This window comes from Salvelinus sp. IW2-2015, linkage group LG31 (assembly GCF_002910315.2).
Source record: "Salvelinus sp. IW2-2015 linkage group LG31, ASM291031v2, whole genome shotgun sequence".
NCBI lineage: Eukaryota > Metazoa > Chordata > Actinopteri > Salmoniformes > Salmonidae > Salvelinus > Salvelinus sp. IW2-2015.
Genome location: NC_036870.1, coordinates 19,562,261 through 19,570,400, shown reverse-complemented (window position 1 = coordinate 19,570,400; position 8,140 = coordinate 19,562,261). Strand labels below are relative to the sequence as shown.

General features: G+C 41.5%; 1 pseudogene; it reads right to left on the bottom strand.

The window, feature by feature from the left end:
* Window positions 1–5,983, bottom strand: part of LOC111955525 (triple functional domain protein-like) — a 101,654-nt pseudogene extending 95,671 nt beyond the window's left edge.
* Window positions 5,984–8,140: the final 2,157 nt, after the last annotated feature.

Sequence of the window (8,140 nt, the reverse complement as noted above, 5' to 3'; positions counted from 1 at the left end):
ACACACACACACACACCACACACACACACACACACAAACACACACACAACACACACACAACACACACACACACACACACACACACACACACACAGGGAAAGTCTGATGGAGAGAAAGGAGAGCACTGTGTGTGTACTGTGTACCTGACTGTCCTGACTAACAGCATTAGAGTGTGAGTGTTGAGTTATATTATATACTGACCTATCCTCTAATCTAACTATTCCCTGGGATTACAGCCTTGAGATGCCACACAGTTATATTTAACACTTACATTTTAGTGGACACTCTTATCCAGAGCCACTTACAGGAGCAATTAAGGTTAAGTGCCTTGCTCAAGGGCAAATCGACATATTTTTCAGTCAGCTCGAGATTCGAACCAGCAACCTTTTGGTTTGTGGCCCAACGCTCTTAATCGCTAGGCTACCTGCCGCCTTTAACACACATGCACAAACTCGTAAATCACACTAATGCTCGCAAGCAAGCACACACACAAACACACACACAAAGAGGGATGTGTGATATTGATTGTCAGCCCGACCCGCTGAGGCAGCGAGAGTGGCAGAGAAAAATTAGAGAGTGAAAGGAGAGCGAGACGAAATGTCAAAGTAATAAAGAGAGATGTTTCTTGTGTTTATCCCAATGCTGATATCAAAGAGAAAACACACACAGCCTACACTTTCACAGAACAAGGACTGTGTGTGTATGTGGCGATAGTCTGTTCCCATGGTATAACTGATGTCTGCCTCATACCTGTACTGCACATTACCGTGTGGACCACTGCAGCTGTACTGACCTCCCTTACAGACATTAACACAGACACGCAATTACGTCACCACCCTGCAACAAGATAAGGAAGCAGGTCAACTGATAAGGTGTGATAGTGTAGTCATATGTAGGGTGTGTACAGTCCTGATTAAGCAGAGAGAAACAGAGGCTATTACCATCCCAGCAGGTGTCAATGTATTTCAAGTCCTCTGTTCATTAATCTATATCAATCATTTAAGCAACCAATCAATAAATTCAATTCCGTGTAGCATTATTCAAGTGATTCGTTTGTGGTAGTTAGTGTGAATTTTGCAGTCTTCTAAATTGGCATCGCACACACACACACGACACACACAGACCTTCTTTCTCTCACCAAAAAGAGGTCGTCCCACTTTCTTTCACTAATTTCTCTGGTGTGGGCTTGGGGGCCTGGGGAGAATTTGAGCTCTGGCTCAGTCTCTCATGCTGGGAGAAGAGAGATGCAGTTCCTTATAGTTATGTAGTTATGCTCTCATCGTGTTAGTATAATGTAATTACCATGTTATAGTTGTGTCATAGGCTAAATAAAATAAAGGTGAATTATATGTCACTTTTGTTCGTCATATTTTCTTATAGTCGTCCTGTCAATAGCCATGTTATGTAGTGAGAGACATCTCATGGTCCTAGTTACAGCTCTGCTCCAATAGCTCAGCGTAAAGGTAAGTGAGTGTGTGAGCTCATCCATTCACAGATCAACGATAACTATTTTTCCTTTACGCATTCTTGTACAACGATCATAAACAAAAGTCTGGGACGGTTGAGTGCTTTTAACACGTAAGGCTGGATCCTCACAACGTCTGAAACGAGAGAGAGTGAGACAGAGTTAGAGACAGAAATGAGAGAGAGAACAAGAACGAGACAGAACGAGACAAACAAAGGGAAGACATGACAGAGAGAGGGAGAATGAGGATAAAAACATACCCGATGGCTAGGCACTACTAAGCAGGCAGGTCTTAAACCTGTACATGTTGGAACACCACCAGGAGGTGTTAAACAGGGAGGAAGTCAAAGGAAAAACAAAAGGGGAGGGACCTAGCAATGTGACACCCCAACTAACACATCGCAAACTATAGCCTTGGTCTATATAGTCTGCAGCAGGGATGGGCAACTCTGGACCTGTAGTGAGAAGGCTTGAGTAGGCCTACTGTACACTGAGTATACAAAACATTAAGAACACCTGCTCTTTCCATGACATAGACTGACCAGGTGAATCCAGGTGGAAAAAAATATGATCCCTCATTGATGTCACTTGTTAAATCCACTTCAAATCAGTCTAGAGATGAAGGGGAGGAGACAGGTTAAATAAGGATGTTTAAGCCTTGAGACATGGATTGTGTATGTGTGCCATTCAAAGGCTGAATGGCCAACAAGACAAAAGATTTCAGTGCCTTTAAACGGGGTATGGTAGTAGGTGCCAGGCGCACCAGTTTGTGTCAAGAACTGCAACGCTGCTGGGTTTTTCACACTCAACAGTTTCACATGTGTATCAAGAATGGTCCACCACCCAAAGGGCATCCAACCAACTTGACAACTGTGGGAAGCAATGGAGTCAACATGGGCCAGCATCCCTGAGGAACGCTTTCGACACCTTGTATAGTCCATGCCCCGACGTAGATGCAACTCAATATTAGGAAGGTGTTCCTAATGTTTTGTATAACTCAGACTATATTATGAATTCAGATGAGGACGTCGTAATAGTACACACAGTTCCTTGTTTCACTTCGCTTGAACTATCTCTGTTCCTGTAGTGTTGATGCCAGTATCGCTGTGTATTATAGAGATTATTTCAGAGCTGACTGTAGAGTGAGAGGGCTTGAATCTTCTCCAGCTACAATTTGCATGCATCCACACACACAAATACAAACACAGACAGACACAGAGGCACACACAGACGACTCAACCTGAGCTCAGCTGTCAATCAGAGCTTGGTTGCCCGCAGTGATAACAGGGCACAGCTCTGCTGCTTACCAAGAACTCTCCCTAGGGGTATCAAAATACCGCAATGACACCCCATAATAATTACCCATAATAATCCAGCCACAAAAGATGACACTAGACACTGATCTAAGGTCAGCTTTGAGTTTTTCCCTCTAAAAGTTGGGAAAAGCTTGAGGGAATGTAAGCTGATCCTAGATCTGTGCCTATGGGCAACTTCTACTAGAGCGCCAAAACACCTGGGACAGACAAACAGCTGAAGGAAGCACAAATGAACATTTTAACCAATCTCCATAGGAAGTTTCTACAACTCAAAAGAAATAGGGGGTAGGGTGTGGGTAATGGTTAAGGTTAGGGTAGACAAGTGGTTTAGGCTAGCCTAGTGCAGAGGTATTCAACTCTTACCCTATGAGGTCCGGAGCCTGCTGGTTTTCTGTTCTACCTGATAATTAATTTCACCAACATGGTGTCCCATGTCTAAAATCAGTCCCTAATTAGAGGGGAACAATGAAAAACTGCAGTGGAACTGGCTTTGAGGTCCAGAGTTGAGTTTGAGGGGCCTAGTGGTTAAAATTGGATGTGGTTGTAGACTGGGACTTTCTATCATGTCTCCCTCAAAGCAGGAAGACTGGATCCATCTTCACAGAGGAACTAACTACAGTCATAATGAGGATACAGCACTTCCCATGTGAGCTATTATCTACAGACACACCGAGTGGAGTCAAAGGCTTCCTTTTTAAAATGTATTTTACCTTTATTTAACTAGGCAAGTCAGTTAAGAACAAATTCTTATTTACAATGACAACCTAGGAACAGTGGGTTAACTGCCTTGTTCAGGGGCAGAAGGACAGATTTTTACCTTGTCAGCTCGGGGATTCGATCTAGCAACTTTTCGGTTACTCGCCCAACGCTCTAACCACTAGGCTACCTGCCACCCCTTACCTTCCCCCTTCCTCTCTTCATCTCCTCGCACTGAGGTTTAGCCTGACCAGTGAGCCATTGCACAAACACACAAAGGGTTAATGTCACCCTTCCATCAACCCAATTGCCACCCTTTAAATGATCTAAGTAATAGATTTTTTACAATGGGAGTTTAGTGCAATACAGTAGTCATGTAGGCCTATAATGCAGCACCAATACATAGAACCCATCTATGAAATCATCAAGCTATAATGATAAGTCCCATTTGATTTTCAGCATATGGTTGTTGTATAATTTCATTCCTCTTAAGATTGTGATAGGTGGTTGATCCACCTAACGTTAGCTGTCACAGTAAGTACATTTTCCTCAATGTAGCTATCAGCAAAGTCAGAGCCAGTAAGGTAGAAAAAAGTCAAGTGCGAGTGTTAGTTCCCAAAAGGCGTGGGGTGTATTCATTACGGAAACAGTTTAGCATTTAAGAACCAAACGGAAGCAAACAGAACAAAACTGATGTTTTTAAATTGACAAATTCAGGTACATCCCTCACCGTTTTATCATTCTGCTTGTTTAACAAACGTTTTTCAACAGAATCGGCAGAATGTCGGATACCGTTGCACAACACCTGTTGTTGAAAAACTTTTGCAACGGAAACATTTACTCCAAAACAGAAAACGTTTTGTAACAAATGACAGTTGCTATTGGACAAATTCGGGTAGGTCCCTCTCCGTTTCGTTCAGTTTACTCTGTTTTTTCCGCTTGGTTCCTACAGTAAAAGGTTTCCATTGCAGAACGTTTGCAACAGACCCAACGCTTTGCAACGGAATATGACTAATGAATACACCACAGATGATAAACACTAACCCAAAATGAGCTCCTTATTCAAGGCACATAAATTATCTCCTTCAGTCTAGAATTCAGAAATGGAATAATGGAATAGAAATTGAAGAATGTCAAATATCCACGGGCGAGCTGTTATCCATCTACTGATCAGGATAGATCCAGAAATGATGATTGCTCATAGCTCACTCAGCTAGCTAGCATGACTAACGTTAGCCGAGAAAATGGCTATGATCATATTTAATCTACTATGAAATCACACATTGTGCAGTCACTACTACTAATTTAGCAAATAGTACGTTACCTGAACTGTTTAAGATATGCATTGCAATATAAATCAAATGCATGCATCATATGATCATATTGGGTCATAGGGAAAACCGTATAACTAGATAGCAAGCTAACCTAGCCATAGTTCAGACAGAGCAATGCATGCCACGGTATTGTTTACATAGCACGCTCGATTGTTTCCTATTTTGACAGCACGGAAACGATTAGCACGTTACATACGTTTTAGGTAACAATCAACTAACGTTCAGCTGTTTCAATGAAATATGTCTCTAACGTTATAGCTAGCAATCTGACAGTGAGCTGTTTGTGATTTCCCAGTCCCTTGGTTACCTAGTTAGCGACCTAGCTATATTTGATTCTGAACATAGCTAGCTAGCGGTTAGTTTGATAGCTCTCGCACCTAATGTAGTTATTTATCTATTTTTATAAACGTCAATGGTAGTACACAAGTCTATTGGCTATCTATCTAATGTGGCTATTGTCTTTGTATATGCCTAATGTAAGCACGATAGCTAGCTAATTTCGGGGTGAGTCGGTTATAAAAGCCAATCGAGCTAACATTATTTAGCATGTGTCTGGACGGAGTTGGGCTGCTAAGGGAGTCGCGAGCTCTCATAGCTGGTTGACATGGTTAGTTACATTTTAATGACTGTGTAACAAATGCACGACGGCTCTCACCATTATTTCTGCATAACAGCCACCCATTTATGATCATTTGTCGCTTCTACAAACGAGTAAGGACACCTGGGCGAATGTTTAGTTGAAACCTCCCCCACCCCACCATTGCACCGAAAACACAGTGCTCAATCGGGAACAATGCCCCCCCACCCCCATGTCGCCTTTACGGGACGGTTCTTTTGCTCTCCGCGATCCGTTTTCGGGCTTACCAGATTTAAAGAACGCCGCTATATCGGCTGCGTCCTTTGACGTCTCATCAGCTCCTTCCCCAGAGCTCATGATGGTGGCCACCAACAGCCGCGATCCCAACTAAATTCCCAATGCGGTGGAAGACAAAAATCAGTTCGTTCCTCGGAAAAGCGTAGGCCAAGAGACACAGGGACTGACAGAATCGTTCCTAGATGCTAGCGCCATAAGCAAACCTCCATCTTGGGTAATGCAAACGCACAGCCGGGCGGCCGCCGGGTTCCTCCTCCGAGTCGAGCCGAAAAGAGAGTCGTTGTAGACGCGAGGAGGGGGGTCAGAGGGGCATGGTACTCGGGAGGGGCTGGGTCTCTGTTCGGTGACTCTCCGGAAGCATTCGGAAACTGCCAGACAGAAAGCGGGCGAACTCGGGTTGACCGGCAACGACTGTCTGTGAGTCATTAATGAACATGACAGTGATTTGTGTTTTTTTTTTTTAAATAGAGCATCATATCATACTGGCTGTATTTCTGTATTTTGAAAGTTATATCAAAGATTTTTTATAACTAACCCAAGATAGACCACAGCCTTTCGTTTCCAATGGGAACACATTAGTAATAGTGGGCAGAACAAGCAAGGAGGTGGGCAGAGCCAAGCACAAGCTAGCAAGATCCTATTGGCCATTCTGGCAAATATTTGCATATTTCCGTTAGGGAACGCATACTCTGTGAAGTGCATGTGCGCAATAACTCAAATCGCCTTTGCACTCCTAAACAACAGGACTCTCTGTTCATAACAGATTCTAGATCAAATGTTTAATTGATGAGAATGCAGAATGTCGGCCAAAATCCATCTTGTTCCATCTTCACCAAGTGCCTGCCACTTGGCTTCCTCTCACAAGTGGAAACACCAAGCGAATGCTTCACATTTATACTTCCGGTGAAATATATGTTTTTTTCTGTGGTTCTATATCTTTAAAACTTGATTGCTAACATGCACATCATTTTGAGACTATATCAACAATGGACTAATGAAACAAATACCAAAATATAGTTTTTGGGTGGAGTTTTCCTTTAAAATCAGTGTGCACTATGCAGATAGGTATATACATCTGTTTTTGTTATGAGATTAGTGATTTGCTAATCTTAGATAATATTAATATATTAGCCATTTCTGAGACTCACTTAGACAGCACCTTTGATGATACAGCAGTAGGAATACAAGGATATGACATCTATAGAAAAGACAGGTATGTCTATGGGGGAGGTGTTGCTGTATATATTCAGAGCCATATTCCTGTAAAGCTCAGCAAGGATCTCATGATAAATGATGAAGAAATGATATGGCTGCAGGTTCACCTGCCTCATCTGAAGCCTCTTCTTTTAGAATGCTGCTATAGTCCACCAAGTGCAAGCTGTCAGTATCTGGACAATATGTGTGTGATGTTAGATAAGGCGCTAACAGAGAAATGTACTTTCTTGTTGACCTGAACATTGTTGGATCGATGATGAATTGAAAAATTGTATGGTTCGAATCAATGGTGCAAACAAGTCAGGCTGCTCAGCTGATTGGTTGACATACAGTACATAGAGACATTTTGTGACTAAATTTAACAAACAAAAATTAATTCTATTACCATAACAATATAAATGACATAAAAAACGGTGTTCAACAGATTTCACCCAAAACTACAGGAAATAAAAAACAATTTTTTATACATTTAAAAAAATATATATCCATCACTTTAACAGCCAATCATAAAACAAAGTTAAAATGCTAATTTGACCTTTAGTTTAATAGATTAATTAAGATAATTTGATTAAGTTTTTTTATGACATCAGGCCCACTGTCTTCTCTACAAGGGGTGGAACTACCTTTAGGGCACAAAATGGATGCGTTTTGAATAGTTTGCAAGAGAAAATGAAAATGAGTGTTTCTTATTGAACATGTCCCAGGTAGTCCCTCCCTGTTTCAGTCCATTTTCATCTATTTGGTGCCCACTAAAAATGAAGCAATATCTTTTTTAACACCACGTATTATTCCCTACAGAATATGCCCCAGTGTTTTATTGAAATGGCCCCTCTCCTTTACGACTTAATTAATGTTTTAGTGAATACATTAGCAATGAGAGGCCTTATTCTTTGCACAGTGGTAAATTATAGGAATACTTACAGTATCAGTCAAGTGTTTGGACACACCTACTCATTCAAGGGTTTTTCTTTATTTATACTATTTTCTACATTGTAGAATAATAGTGAAGACATCAAAACTATGACATAACACACATGGAATCATCTAGTAAGAAAAAAGTGTTAAACAAATCAAAATATGTTTTAGATTTTATATTCTTCAAAGTAGCCACCCTTTGCCTTGATGACAGCTTTGCACACTCTTGGAATTCTCTCAACTAGCTTCACCTGGAATGCTTTTCCAACAGTCTTGAAGGAGTTCCCACATATGCTGAGCACTTGTTGGCTGCTTTTCCTTCACT